The following is a 16,142-nucleotide window of genomic DNA, read 5'->3' as shown; positions in this document are numbered from 1 at the left end:
GCCAGGCCTGGAGAGAGGAAGCTGTTTGGAGGCGGGGCCGTGTGCTCCACCCCACAACGGAGGGGGCGGGGCCACTGAGTTGTCGTAAAGAGGGAGGGGCCTGAGGGGCCGCAAACTCTCCAGGTCTTCCGCACTCTTTTCCGTCACGTGATGGGTGGTTCGGTGTTGCTGCATTGATTCTTCTTCCCTGAGAAAGTTTGAGTAGCTGGGGAAGGAGGGAAGTGAGAGGGTTTGTTGCAGAGGCGCTCTCTGCGGTTAGGTTACTGACCCCCGAGGGGAAGGGAAGCAGTTAGCCGGGGCCCTGCTTCCTTAGGCCTCGCAAGACAGGTGCTCTCTTAATCCAGGGATGAGGCATTATTGCACCTTTCTTGAACTCTACCCAGCTCCCTCTTCCCCTGAGAGCTTCTGGGTTTTGAGAACTTGTTAACTTTGTAGACTCTGAAGGGACTACCAATAGAAAAAAATGGTAGGGTACTACAGCCGTTGCTTCCCGAAGTACACAGCCCCGAGCGCTATCCGCCCGGAGCTCTTAGGGCTTCACAGATCAGGTGTATCACCCTGCCATTCCGTGAGAGGGAAAAGCCTTCCTAAAAAGCCCGGTGCTGCTGCTAAAAAGTACTCTGGCTTTAACCGCATCCTAATCACTAGTAAGCCTGGAGGACCTCCAGATGATGGAACACTGTTTTAGGATTTCAAAACTTAGTGGTGAACCACCACGGTGCAGTCTATACATAACCAAAGAAGAAGAAAAAGGTCACTCAGAATGCACCCTAATTATCCCATCATAACAAAACAAAATCAGGCTTGTGAGGCAGGGCCATAAAGCAAGTCTCAAATTTAAGAGGCTTGAAATTAGAGTATGGTTACTAACCACAATAGAATTAAACTAGAAATAACAAAAAGGTTAGCCCCAAAATCCACAAATATTTGGAAACTAAGCAACATAATTCTAAATCACTGTGGCAAAGACAATAGTGGAAATTTAAAAATAGATTCAAGTAAAAGATGAAAATACAACATAACAATGGGATACAACTGAAGTAGTATTTAGAGGGATATCTGTAGTTTAAATGCATATATTTGTAAAGAAAGGTTTAAAATCAATCTAAGTTCACATGAGGAAGCTTGAAAAAAGCATGCGGAGGGGGCATGAGGTATATGCAAACTCTACTTTGGGTTCAGTTTTGCTGTGAGCCTAAAATTGCTCAAAAAAGTAAAATCTTATTTAAAAAAATAAAAAGCCCTTGCATATATGATCAAGTGATCTTTGATAAAGGTGACTTGACGACTTAATGGGGGAAAGGACAGTCTCTTCAACAAATAGTATTGGGGAAACTGAATATCCACATGCAAAAGAATGAAGTTGGACCCTTATCTTACACCATATGTAAAAGTAATGCAAAATGGATTAAAGACTTAAACATAAGACCTAAAACTATAAACCTCCTAGACGAAAACATAGAGAAAAATCTTCACAACAATAGAGTTGTCAATGATTTCTTGGCTATGGCACCAAAAACACAGGCAACAAAAGCAAACTCAGACAAATGGGACTACATCAAACTTAGAAACTTTTGTTCAGCAAAGGATACAACAGAGTGAAAGGTAACCTATGGAATGGGAGAAAATATTTGTAAGTCGTATAGCTAATAAGGTGTCCAGAATATATAAAGAACTACAACTCAGTAACAACAACAAAAAAAATCAAATAACCTGATTAACCATTGGGCAAAGGACTTGAATAGACATTTCTCCAAAGATGATATACAAATGTCCAAGCATCTGAAAAGATGCTCAACATCACTAATCATCAGAGAAATGCAAATCAAAACCAGGAAGTATCACCTCACACCCGTTGGGATGGTTACTATAAAAAAAGGGGGGCGGGGGAGGCTGCCTGGTGGCTCAGGTGGTTGGAGCGCTGTGCTCCTAATGCTGAGGTCACCGCTTCAATTCCCACATGGGCCAGTGAGCTGCGCCCTCTACAGCTAAGATTGTGAACAACAGTTCTCCCTGGAAATGGGCTGCTGTGAGCAGCAGGAGGTTTTCGTGAGCTGCCGTGGGTTACCGTGTGCCAGCATGAGCTGTCGGTGGCCATCATGAGTAGCCAGCAGCCAGCGTGAGTGGCCGCCAGCTGGCGAGAGCTGCCGTGAGCTGCTGTGAGTGGCCGACCGACAACTGGCGACTGACTGCCTCAGTGAGGGGAAGCACAAGGCTCATAATACCAGCCTGGGTCAGGGAGCTGTAGCCTACACAACTAGACTGAGAAACGACGGCTTGAACCAGAGTGTGGAAGGTGGGGGAGGTGGAAGAAGGGGGGGAAAAAAACAAGGTAACAAATGAGAGCGAGGATGTAGAGAAATTGGAACCTTTATACACTGTTGGTGGGATTGCAAAATGGTGTAGCCCCTATGGAAAATACTGTGGAGGGTCTTCAAAAAATTGAGACTATAACTACTGTACGATCCAGCTATCCCACTTCTGGTATATATCCAAAAGAAAAGTAGGGTCTCAATAATCTTCCATCTAAAATGAAAAGAAATCCTGTCACATGCTACAACATGGATGAATCTTGACGACATTATGCTAAGTGAAATAAGCCAGTCACAAAAAGATAAACTGTATGATTCCACTTATATGAGGTAGCTAAAGTAGTCAAATTCATAGAAACAGAAAGTAGAATGGTGGTTGGAGGTTGAGATTGGGGGTAGGAGGAAAGGAGAGTTGTTAATAGGTATAGAGTTTCGGATTTGCAAGATGAAAAAGTTCTGGAGATCTGTTTCACAACAATATAAATATACTTAATGTTACTGAACTGCACACTTTAAAATGGTTAAGATGGTAAATTTTATGTTATGTATTTTTCTCTCACAAGAAACAATGCAAATTAAACTCTAAGAGAGTAGAAGGAAGGAAAATAAAGATAAGAACAGAAGTCAATAGAATAGAAAATAGGCAAGCAAATAGAGGAGATCAAGAAATCCAAAAGTTGGTACTTTGAAAGGTTAACATATTTTAAAGCCCCTAGCAATACTGATTAAGAAAATATGGAGCAAACACAAATTAACAATATTAGGAATGAAGAAGAAGACATCACTTTAGATCCTACAGACATCAAAAGGATAATAGGAATATATGAACAATTTTTATTTCCATAAGTTTGACAACTTAAAGGAAATGGACATCTTCCATAAAACAAAACTTTCTGAAATGAACATAAGAAATCTGAACAGTCCCACATCAGTTAAATAAATTGAATCTTCCCACCCTCAAACACCTCTAGGCCATAGAATTCACTGGTGAGTTCTACCAAAATGTAAGGAAGAAATAATTCCAAGCTTTTTACACAAACTTTTAAAGAGAATATAAGAAGAGAGAACACGTGCCAACTCCTTTTTGAGGCAATCATAATACTGATACCAAAATCTGACAAGGACATTACAGAAAAGAAAATTCCATGTTAATATCCTTCATAAACTTAGCTGTAAAAATCCTAAATGAAGTTTATAAGGCAGAAATTTCTGTGAAAACGTTATCTGTGTATTAGCCTTACACTGTAATTAAATATTCTCCTTTGTGTATCTGAAAAATTCCTATTTAGTAGAGTAAGACAACATCTTTATACATGTTTTAAAATTCATTTCTGACACAGACAATAGTTTAGTGGTCACCAGAGGGTAAGGGGGGTTGGGGGGTGGGAGATGAGGGTAAGGGGGATCAAATATATGGTGATGGAAGGAGAACTGACTCTGGGTGGTGAACACACAATGAGATTTATAGATGATGTAATACAGAATTGTACACCTGAAATTATGTAATTTTACTAACAATTGTCACTCCAATAAATTTTAATAAATAAAAATAAATAAATAAATAAATAAATCATTTCTATTATTGTTGATGCTCAATACAAATGACAATATAGATAAAATGTGAAATAAAACAAATACAGAGTCCTTTTATGTAGGACTGTAAAGAAAATTAAGGATAAATCAAAGGAGAAAGAATGAGTTTCATGTTTTCCCCCTAGACTGTTTTTATTATAGGAATCTCTGTCACATAACTGAGAGTATTTGCTGGAGCCAGACATTTGCATTCTGGGATCCTGACATTCACTCATTAAACACATACTTATTGAGTGCTCATTAAATGCTAGTTGTTCTTCTAGGCTGTAGGGGTAGAGCCAATAATAATAATAATAATAATAATAAGAAGAAGAAGAAGAAGAAGAAGAAGAAGAAGAAGAAGAGAAGAAGCAGGAGGAAGAATAAAGAGGAGGAGGAGGAGGAGGAGGAGGAGGAGGAGGAGGAGGAGGAGAAAGAGAAGGAGAAGGTACTTCCTCCCAAGGAGCTTAAATTTTAGTGTAAGAAATAGTCAAGAAAAAAGTAATTAAATAAAATATTTTCAGTTAGAAAAAAAGCACAAAAAGAAATAAACATGGGGAGATGATGGGTTGAAAAGGGCTATTTTTAGATAGGTGGTAGAAAGTGACATTTAAACTGAAATCTGAAAGGATGAGTCTTCTATCAGAAGAACTGAAGGAAGAAGTCCATTCCAGGCAGAAAGAACAGCAAATACAAAGGTCCTGAACTAAGAAAAGGCTTGGTTCTTTCCAGTAATGGAAAGACAGGGTAACTGAAGCCTAGTGAATGGCAGGAACAGTAAATAATACAGGTTGAGGACAAATGAGAGAACAGTTGAATATAATGAAATCCATAGGTGTTGCTCTCTTACTTCCAGATTCAGGAGAATTGTTGGGTCAGAATTTTAAAGCAACATTTTACCTGTGTATCTCTTCAAAACCATCAGGAGAACTGTCTTCTTCCAACCTCATTCCACCAGAGCACTCTGTTTCTTCTCTTTGAATATAGTCTGTCTTCTCTACAAGACTTAGGGAAGGGACTAAAAGCTACAACTTCATCCCACACCTCGCTGACCAACCACAACACCTAAAACTCAGTAAATCCACAAAAATATTTTGTTTCGGTTTTTAATTAGTAGATCTAATTAGAGATCAACTTTTTTATTTCATTAGGATCAGACCATACAACTGATTATTGGAGAATGCTAATGTCTTGATTCCTAGTACAAAGTTCTTTTTAACTCTATCACACTGCCCACTTGACCTTAGTAAATAAGACTGTAGTCAAAGCACATTTAATAAGTCAGATAGAATCTTCAATATCAAGTGTACCAACATTCACATTATAGGGGTACCAGAAGGAGAAGAGAGAGAGCAAGGAATTGAAAACCTTTTTGAAGAAGTAATGTCAGAAAACTTCCCTAGCCTGGTGAAGGAAACAGACATTCAAGCCCAGGAAGCACATCGAGTCCCAAACAAGATAAATCCAAAGAGGCCCACACCAAGACACAGCATAATTAAAATGCCAAAGGTTAAATACAAAGAGAGAATCTTAAAAGCAACAAGAGAAAAGCAGTTAGTTACCTACAAGGGGGCCCCCATATGACTGTTAGCTGATTTCTCAACAGAAACTTTGTAGGGAAGAAGGGAGTGGCAAGAAATATTCCAAGGGATGAAAAGCAATGACATACAACCAAGATTGCTCTACCCAGCAAATCTGTCATTTAGAATTAAAGGATGGATAAGGAGCTTCCCAGACAAAAAAAAAAAGCTGAAGGAGTTCATCATCACCAAAACAGTATCACAAGGAATCTTAGAGGCACTTCTTTAATATGGGAGGGGGGTTAAGGACGGGTGAAAGAGGAAGGGATTAAGAAGTACAAATTGGGGGCTGGCCCAGTGGCTCAGGCGGTTGGAGCTCCATGCTCCTAACTCCGAAGGCTGCCGGTTCAATTCCCACATGGGCCAGTGGCCTCTCAACCACAAGGTTGCCGCTTTGATTCCTCGAGTCCCGCAAGGGATGGTGGGCTGCGCCCCCTGCAACTAACAACGGCAACTGGACCTGGAGATGAGCTGCGCCCTCCACAACTAAGATTGAAAGGATAACAACTTGACTTGGAAAAAAGTCCTGGAAATATACACTGTTCCCCAATAAAGTCCTGTTCCCCTTCCCCCCCCCAAAAAAAGAAGAAGAAGTACAAATTGGTTTTTATACAGTAGTCATGGGGATGTATGGAATAGTATAAGGAATATATACAATAATATTGTAATAACTAGGTATGGTGTCAGATAGGTACTAAATCTATCAGGGTGCTAGATGGGAATGGGGTTGGAGGCAGGGTGAAAAAGGTGAAGGCATTAAGAAATATAAATTAATAGTTAATACAGTATGGGGCATATAATCACAATATTGTAAAGATCATGTAAGGTGCCAGATGGGCACTGGACTTATGGGGGATCACTTCATAGACTGTGTAGACGCCTGACCAATGTGCTGTACACCTGAAGCTGAAGAAACAGCTATATAAGGTGTCAGAGGGGTAGTAGCTTGAGGGATGGGTTATCACTTTATGAGGGGTTTAAATGTCTAGTACGTTGCTTTGTACACCTGAAACTAATATAAAATGGAAAAAAAATAAGTCAGATAGAATCTGGATGGGGTCTAGCGATATCTAAAAGCTACTTTAAAGTTATTAGGTATTAGTATATTATTCATAACCGTAGTGACACTGATATTGTTGTCAATTGAACTGTAAGAAGAAAACAGTAAAACCAGTGCAAGTCTTCATGAAATAAGACATTATTAAGGAAAGAGGAAGATGATTTTTTATTCCTTAGAAGATTTGCCTATTACCTTGACAGTTATTCTGGTTCCTACCCACTCTTGTCTGGGAGCTTAAATTTCAACACATCAAAGAGAATAAATGAAAGAAAAATAGCATCAGCAAAGAAATACTGGTGACGCTAGGTAGGAATAAGATCTGGCAAAGAAGTTTCCACCAGAGGTCAATTTGTACTGATTATTTATGCTACTGATCAAAACCCGATAATTATGCTATCATAACAAATACAAGGAGCAGCAGAACTGTTGAGTGAGTTATTTATTTATTTGTTGACCTATCTATTTATTTGGCAAGCCACAGTGTTAAAGCCAGACTGTGAGCAGTACAGTGTTTTGCCAGCCAAGGACTGCGGTGACTTGAAATGTGTCCTTTGCCGAAAAAAAGGTGGGGAAAATGTGACTAACTTACCAGTGCTTGGTAACTTAAAAGTGCCAGGTTTAGGTAAAAAAGTATTAGGTGAGAATATAATTTGAGCCTCTATTACCAGGAACCAGTTAGGATAAGGCATGTATTTAAATTCATGAAGTCTAAAAAGTCTAAAAGTCTATTACTGACTGTGACAGTATCAAGCAGCAGCTATTTGCAGAGTTAACAGCCAAAGCTAAGGAAACAGAATCAAATACAAATACACCCAAAAAAATCTAATTTAAAGCATATCAATGAGTATGAAAACACTTTTTCTCTTAACCTTCCAGACCAGCTAGGATAGATTCTGCTTAGCAACTTCAACTTGCTGCTGTAATCAAGGTAAATATTCTTGTTTCTTTTTTTGAGTTACCAAATGCCAAATGTTTCTTTCACAATATACACTTATTTTCTTTCTTTTTCTTTCCTTCTTTTTAAACTTTTATTTATTTTATGTGTTTTTCTAGGACCCATCAGCTCCAAGTCAAGTAGTTGTTTCAATCTGGTTGTGGAGGGTGCTGGTCACAGTGGCCCATACGGGGATGGAACCGGCAACCTTGTTGTTAAGAGCACCGCGCTCTAACCAACTGAGCTAACCGGCCATCCCCGGTTATTTTCTTAAATATACCCATACTTAATGTTTTATCTCCCCCTTTTCTTTTTTGAGTTATAATTTACATACATAAGTTTTAAGTATACAGTTTGATCAGTTTTGACAAATGCATATGGCTTTAACCCACACTTTTATCAAGATGTACCATGCTGCCATCCACCCCAGAAAACTTTCTCATGTCCTCTCAGTCAATGCCATCTCTTAAAATCAACCACTGTTCTAAGTTTTTTCAAAATCGGTTGGCTTTGGGTGCTTTATATTGTCATAGTAATGAAAGCATACAGTAAGTACTCTTTTGCGTCTCACTTCAGTCACTAAACACAATGATTTTGAAATTTATTCATGTTTTTCTATGTATTAACAGTTTGTCTCTTTCTACCGCTTAGTAGTATTCCATTGTGTGAATAAATCACAAAATATTGATCTTTTTTCCTATTAATGGACTTGTGAATAAAGTGCTATCAACATTCATGAACAAGTCCTTTTGTGAACATACCTAAAGTGGAATTGCTGTATAAGGTAGGTGTACATTTAATTTTATAAGAAACTATTACACAGTTTTCTAAAATGGTTGTGCCATTTTACCCTCCCATCAGCAGTACATGAAAATTTAGTATCTCTATATCCTTGCCATTTGGTGTTGTCAATGTTTCCAATATTAGCCATTGTTACGGGTGTGTTGTTATATCACTGTGGTTTTAATTTGCATTTCCCTGATAATTAACAATGTAGTATACCTCCCTTTGTGAAGTGTCTGTCAAAACTTTGGACAATCTTTTATTGGGATGTTTGCCTTCTTATTGAGTTATAATTTATTAAATATTTTGGATACAATTCTGTATCAATTACAATTAATTGCAAATATTTTCTCCCAGTCTGTGGCTTACCTATTTATTTTCTTACTGTTTTTAGATGACCTTAGAATTTGGATTTTACATTTAGGTATGTGATCCATCTCAAATTAAATTTTGCAAATAATGTGAGGTAGGATTTGAGGGTTTATTGGTGTCCACATGATAAATGACTAACTGACAAATAGAACCCAAAAGGTAAAAGAACCTACATGGATTATATACGATTTCCCCTATGTGCCTGAAAATATTTATGTTCATTTAAGTACCTTTCTGTGCACCAGGCAAGACTAACATTCACTTTCATTCAATCCCTGTTAGAATCTAAACTCAAGGACAAAGGCTGTCTGATATGTCTTTGTTGCCCTCTGTATCCCAAGCACCAAGCAAAGTACCTGGCACAGAGATGGACTCTTTAAAATAATCTTATGAAGTAGCTATAACACACATTTTCATGACTATAATTTTTTAGAGGCTTACTATGAGCCAGGCACTGAGAAAATCATATCTCATACATTGCCTCATTTAGTCTTCACTTTAACCCATTGGGTTAATATTGTGAACCTATAGTACAGATAATGATAATAGCCTGTGTTTATCGATCACTCAATCAGTGACATTGTTCCAGATACGCTATATACATTATTTAATCTTCTCAACAAACCTATAATGTAGGCACTATTATCTTCATTTTAAAGAGGAGGAAACTGTGGTACAAAGAGGTTAAGGAACTCATCCAAGGTTACCTAGTTGGTAAGTGAGAGAGCTTTGAACTCAGGTAATCTGACTCCAGGTCCACACAATTAACCCCTTTACTACGTTGCTCTCCCTACACAAGCTTAGCAAAACTGAGTAATTTGCTTTAAGTTACAAAGCTAATATTGAGTGAAATTGATATTTAAGTCAGGACTTTGCAATCCTAAGGCTCATACTTTTTCTATTAGTCTAATTACCTTTCCAAACATAGAAATATATTCTATTTCCTTTGTGGCAAGTTTAAGATCTTTCTTAATAAAAGAGTCATTGATAAAAATTAACCTAGACTATTTATCCTTTCCTCAAATATGTAAAACCTAGTGCTTAAGTAGAAAAACACAAAGCAATATGTATATTTTCTAAAACATGACTTATCCTCTCTGCTATATTATAATAGTCATGGGAGCCAAAAAAAAAAAAGGTCTCATGACAATAACACCTTACTGGGCATAAAAATTCACAAAGTTTCTGTTAAATAATCACAGAGGTATTTGTTAATGGAAAGATCAGGGTATAACTTAAGAACTGTCACCAAAAGTAAAATGCTATGAAAACAATTCCTGAGTTGGGCTCCATGAGAAGCAAAGTCACAGGGGAAGTTTTTCAGAGAGTAGTCTTAGGATAAATACCTGTGTAGAATTGGAAGGAAACAGGATTAGACAGGAATAAATTAAGCGGCAATGGAGTTACAAGAAAGCTTCACCTGATCCCATAGAGAGTTCTGAAGTTGGACTGTCCCATCACAGTTGTCCCAAATGGAGTGCAAGCCTTTGTACCTCTACACAGATGAGTCTTTGGCTGTGAGCCATCCAGGGAAGAGTGTATGACCTTGGATAATGTGGCTTTCGATCCAAGAACTTGCAGCTGTCAGCCAACCATCCCAATAGCTGAGGGAATAAGTCCTCCAGTTCTGAAGGGGGCATCGGGGCAACACAGCACAGCATGACAACCATAATAGTCCACCCCTGTGCCACTGAGATCCATTTGCTTCATATAAATTCTGGAAGCATCTCCTTCAGGACACGGGCAGTCTCTTTTCCTGGGGAAAACTTAGGAGAAGGTCAGTGGAATGAACTTCAGCTGCTTCTGCTGCAGCTGGTATCAAGACTACAACTGATACCAAATTCCTCCTTTGTTATCAATTTGGATTTGCTCATCTTTGACTAACACCACTACTGGTCTATATGGTTTATTTGGAGGACTGACCCAGATCTTCAAGAGTATCTGAGCCCCTGGTTACCACATACTTCTCAGGCCTGCCTGCAGAATTTATCCATTTACCATCAAAACTGGGTAAGGAAGTATGAAGAGAATAGTCAATAGATCACCTGGGTGTCAAAGATAGTTTTCCCAATCCCCACTGTGTAGCAGCAGCCCTCCCTCCTCCTGCTGATCAGGTTCATGCCACTGCCTAGATGGTGACTTCTTCTTGACTGTTCAGCCCTTGGTGCAAAGAGCTTGAAGTGCCTGAATGATGACAGCCATAGCTTAAAGTTCAATAGGATGCTTACTGTGTCCCCTGATGGAAATGTTTCCCCTGGGAAACCATAACATCTAAATCTGCAAAACACTGAGTTATCAGGATAGGAAATACAAATTCCCCAAGTACAAGTTGGATATTAAATGTGTCCTATCTTACTTCCACTCTTTGGATCCTGGAACCACGTATTACCTATACTAAGGACACAGTACAATAAAAAGGTTACTGATTTAGCATGACACACATCCTGGAAGTTGGTGTCCCAATCTCAGTGTATCATATCCAAGCTGGTGTCTCAGCTGTGGCTTCAACCGGCCCTTCCATTATTCTATCATGCTGCTGGCATCTATATGATATGTGATACAATCAATGGCGGCCATGGTCATGTGTCACTGCTGAATCTCCTCACTGTAAAAGTGGGTCCTTTGATCTGATGCATTGTTACATATGAATCATGTTGGTGAATCAAACATTCTGTAAGCCCTTAGATATTGATGCTGCTGGAAGGCCCATGGATAGGAAAAGCAAATCCATACCTAGAATACATGTCTGTTCCTATTAGAACAAATGTCTGGCCCCTCCAAGATGGAAGGAGGCCAATATAGTCAACTTGCTGCCAAGGCCTCCTTAAAGGATGGTGCCACATCATAATTCAGCAGTGAGCGCTGCTGCTAGCATATGGGACACTTGGCGACATCAGTAGCTAGATCAGTCTTGGTCAGTAGGAGTCCATGCTTAGCCTCCTCCCTGCCTTTAAGGCTACTTCTCCATGTTCATTTTGCTAGCATTCGGGTGGTCCATGACAGAGGCTGACTGATATCTGCCCAAGTCATTTTGTCCTCCTGGGGGTTTAGTGCCTCTTCTCTGATGGATGCTTTCTGATGGGTTATATCATTTGATAAAGATTTTCACGTTTTGTATCTTCTCTCATTGGTCTAGTCACATGCCTTTACCCCAGACTTCTTAGATCCCCAATCGTCCAACCTTTCTATTTTAGGCCCCTGACCAACGGACCAAAACATTCACCACTATCTATGAAACTGTATTGTAACCATGGGCTACTTCTCTTTCCACACAAAGTAAATGACCAGGTACACCCCCTGAAGCTCTGCCCATTGGGAGGATTTCCTCTCATAGCTATTTTCAAGACCACACCTGATCGGCACTCTAGTGTAGCTGCCGTCCATTTTTTACTTGCACCCATATACCAGGCCAATCCATGTCTATAAATCAAGCTTGATCTTATTCCTACTCTGTCATTTGGTCATAAGGAATACACACACACACACACACACACACACACACACACACACACACACACACCTCCACCATGTGGCCATAGATATGAGCTGAGGGAGAGATGTCAGTGCATCAGTGGTACATGACATGGGGTCTGGTCACAGGCTCATGAGCCATCGATACAGTGGACCATTGTGATAATCTGTGAGATGTCCAGCCAGTCCAGATCTCTTTAGATTATATCATGACAGAGGGTAGGAGAGTTACCCTAGCCCTGGGAAGAGACTATAAATATATACTGTTGTGCAATCCAAGAGAACACAAACTGTTTCTGATCCTCTTTTGACAGGGATGGAAAAGAAAGCATTTGCCAGCTCAGGGCCTGCCTACCACATCCCTGAAGCTGTGCAACTCTGCCATAGCAGAAGTACTACATCTGGCATACCTGCTGCAATTAGAACTACTTGTCTGAACTTGTGAGAGTCCACTGTCATCCTCCAGGATCCATCTGGTTTTTGCAAGACCCAAACTAGTGAATTAAATGGACATACACTGGGGACCAGCACCCCTGCATTCTTTAGGTTTTTAAAGGTACGACTAATCTCTGCTGTTCCCCTCAGGATGAAATGTTTTTGATTTATTGGTGGACATGGGGGGGGTGCACCTTTGGAAGTTTTCACTTGGTCTTTTTCATTACAATAGCTCCTATCACATAGGTCAAGAAACCAATGTGGAGGTTGTGCTAACTACCAAGTATGTGGACACTAATTATACATTTGGGGACTGACTAAATGACCACTGTAAGCCAGACCTGGGTCAAGATTCCATTTATTACCTGACCAACTCATGACCAACTAAACTTGAATACTTCGTGCCCTCATTTGAATAAAATCCTAAGTCTCTTTGTTCTTTTGTGTAGTTGTCTGCTCCTGGCCTGTCTGCTCCCACTGTTTTGGGAGTGCACTCTATTCCTTTCTCTTAATAAATCCACTGATTGATTTGCTTTGTTTGCATGGTTTATTTGGGGAGTCCTTGAATTCTTTCCTGTGACAATACCAAGAACCTGTTTTTCAGTAACACCTTTGGTTAAGCATTAGAGGAATCGGTGCTCTGTATACTCGCCACAATGTCACAGGATCCTTATTGCAGAGGATCTAACCTCTGTTTTAGTCAGTGGTTCCCAGGTCTGAAAACTGACTCAGGTAAGGAAACTGGTCTGAGGAATCACACTTTTTTATTGAGGCAGCAGCCTTAATCATCCATTCTTATTGTTTCTCATTGAATAGATTGAGTGATATCTTCGCTGGCTGCCCAACTGTGATATTGTGATTTATAGTAAGGAATATACAGAGGGTGCCAAAAAAATGACCAGGTACACCCCCTGGTGCCAAAAAAATGTATACACATTTTAAGAAAGGAAAAAACTGAATTAAAATTTTGATAATATATGCCAATAACAAAAGATGAATATAAGTCAGGTTTGACTTGTGCAATTACAAGAGGTGCTCAAAGTGGTTACCATCAGTGTAATTTTAATAGTTTTTTCCTTTCTTAAAACGTGTATACATTTTTTGGCACACTCTGTATATATTTGGCCTTTATTTACTGTCTTTGGCACAGAGCTAAAACACTTGGAATTTCCTAAAAGATGAAAGCCTTAAAGTCTCTTTTGTTATGTTAATGAGGTGACTTTTAGACTGTACCTAAGAATCGGGGCTGGTTGCCAGTGGAGCCAACCTTGTGATTAGAGGGTTGGAACTTTCATTCACACCCCACCCTGACCTCCAGGGGAGACGGACTGGAGATTGATTTCAATCACCAATGGCCAATGACTTAATCAATCATACCTGTGTAATGAAGTCTCCAAAAAAAATCTAAAAGGAAGAAGTTTGAGAGTTTCCAGGTTGGTGAACCAGAACTGTCCACATGCCACTGTACCAGGCTGAAACTCCACTAGGACAGAAGCTTCTTCGTTCAAAACGTTGCTCTCTGTATCTCTTCATCTGGCTGGAGTTATATTCTTTTATAATATACTGGTGATCTAGTAAGTAAAATGGTTCTCTGAGTTCTGTGAGACACTCTATCAAATTAATAGAACTTCAGGAGAGGATTGTTGGACCCTCCAATCTATAGTCAGTTGGTCAGAAGCACAGGTATCAACCTAAGCTTGTGATTGGCATCTGAAGTAGAGAGGAGCCTTGTGGGACCAAGCCTTAACCTGTAGAATACGATGCTATCTCCACGTAGATAGTTCAGAATTGAGTTGAATTGTAGGACATCCAGCTGGTGTTGGAGACTTGCTGATAGGTGTGATGAATTCCTTCCTTCCCCCGTCCCCTCCCACTCTGCCCCACAACACATTGGAATTGAATGCAGAACTCTTACCAACTATCTTACCTCTAGAGATGCCGTCTCCCTAACTCTGCCCATCAGGCTCTCCTGGGTTCCATTCTGACCTTGCACTGTGACCTGGCCCCTATTATTTTGGGACCCTATCATTCCCATTGCTAGTATTAGTGAGGCCAGTTCTGTAACAACATCTCTCCCATCAGCCCCTCCCTTCCGAGGAGAGTTACCACTGAGAGCCCAGACATGCTGTCCCTCTCACCAGTATATTCATCGCCTCTCTGGCCGTCCTGCAGAACGAGGTCATCTGGTGGCTTTTCAAGGCTTACACAGTCTGTTCATTCTAGCATGCTCCCTTCCTTAAACCTTTTGACCCCCTTTTGCCACTGCATGCCATGGCAGTTCTAGCATTCTACTTCACTGAAAAGGGGCTGCACTCTCTCCAACCTTCTAAGAGCCATTCGAGCAACGTATCAACACCTTCTCCTGGGGTTCTTGCCAGGGTGTTAAGACCTGTGTTCCAGAAGAGTACCTCTACATTGGCAAATACTCCCATCCAACTTTATGTTTTATCTCCATCCTTCGATCTAGCACTCTTAGAATTGAGTCGCATAGACACACTCTTTGCTTCTGAGGTCCATGACAGCTACTAGGTTCTGCAGAATCTTCAGAGTATATTACATTTCTTCCTTCTCAGGCCCAACACTTCCCTGTTGGTTTATAATATAACTAGTTATTGAGTTGGTGGCTAGGAGGGAAGGTGGGGACAGACCATGAGGGAGCGTGTCTGTGATCTTGAAGGGCAGAAGTCTCTTAATCACCTTCAAGCAGAGGAAAGCATTAGTTCTTAAGGAGTGGGCCTCTTCTCTAGGTTCAGAGGATTTGAAGAAATCTAGGCATTCAAGATCTGAATACCAGCCCAGATGTCCTCATCTCCCAGGGGCTCATTTTTTTCCAACTAGGGCCCTGACTTTGCATAACAGACCTGCTTAGATTGGACAATTTAACATTCTTGATCTCTGCTGTTCTTCTGATTGCGTCCTGGGCCTGGGCCTCAGCGTTTTCTGCCCTTCCACTACAGGAGAGAGTTTCTTAACATGCTGCCAAGGAGGCCTATTGGTTTTCACAGTTAGCCTTTAATTAATCATCCCTGGCTATTCATTGTCTCTTTTAAAGGCATTAATTGCCTCCTGCAATAGCCATCCAATACCATTGTCTTTATAATTCCTACTTCATCATATTTCTCCAATGTCTGATACCTCTTACCCTAGGGCACTTCCCTCACTGGTGCACCATCCCAGTGCATCATCAGTGAAAGTTTTGACAATTGGAATGTTATCTTGTGCCCATGCTGCACCTACGGCCAAGGTGGGGGTCCTCATTGCCAGCCAGGCAGCAGGTGATGTAGCTTCAAAATCCCATAGTACTATCTCCTTTCCGCCTGTCCTGGCACCAACTGTCTCAGGTTGGATTCTCCATAGAGCAAATTCTGAGATGAAAACTGGCTTGCAGAAAGTTTCTAAGGGAGCACAGCTGTGAGGGAATGGAAGGAAGCAAAACTAAGGAATAAACTGAGCTGCAAAGCATTCCCAACAAAGTCTCAGCTGACCTCTCAGGAAACTCTGAATCTATCATGGCGCTTTTGAGCTGCCCCAAGTTTATGGAAGGGACCTGGCATTCATATGCCCACATCAGCCAGTCATTGGGTACAGGCTGCCCTGGGAAGAAGCCTTGGTTGGCTTTGGAC

The sequence above is a fragment of the Rhinolophus hipposideros genome (genome assembly GCF_964194185.1).
Source record: "Rhinolophus hipposideros genome assembly, chromosome: 15".
Classification (NCBI taxonomy): Eukaryota; Metazoa; Chordata; class Mammalia; order Chiroptera; family Rhinolophidae; genus Rhinolophus; species Rhinolophus hipposideros.
This window is presented reverse-complemented; position numbering follows the sequence as displayed.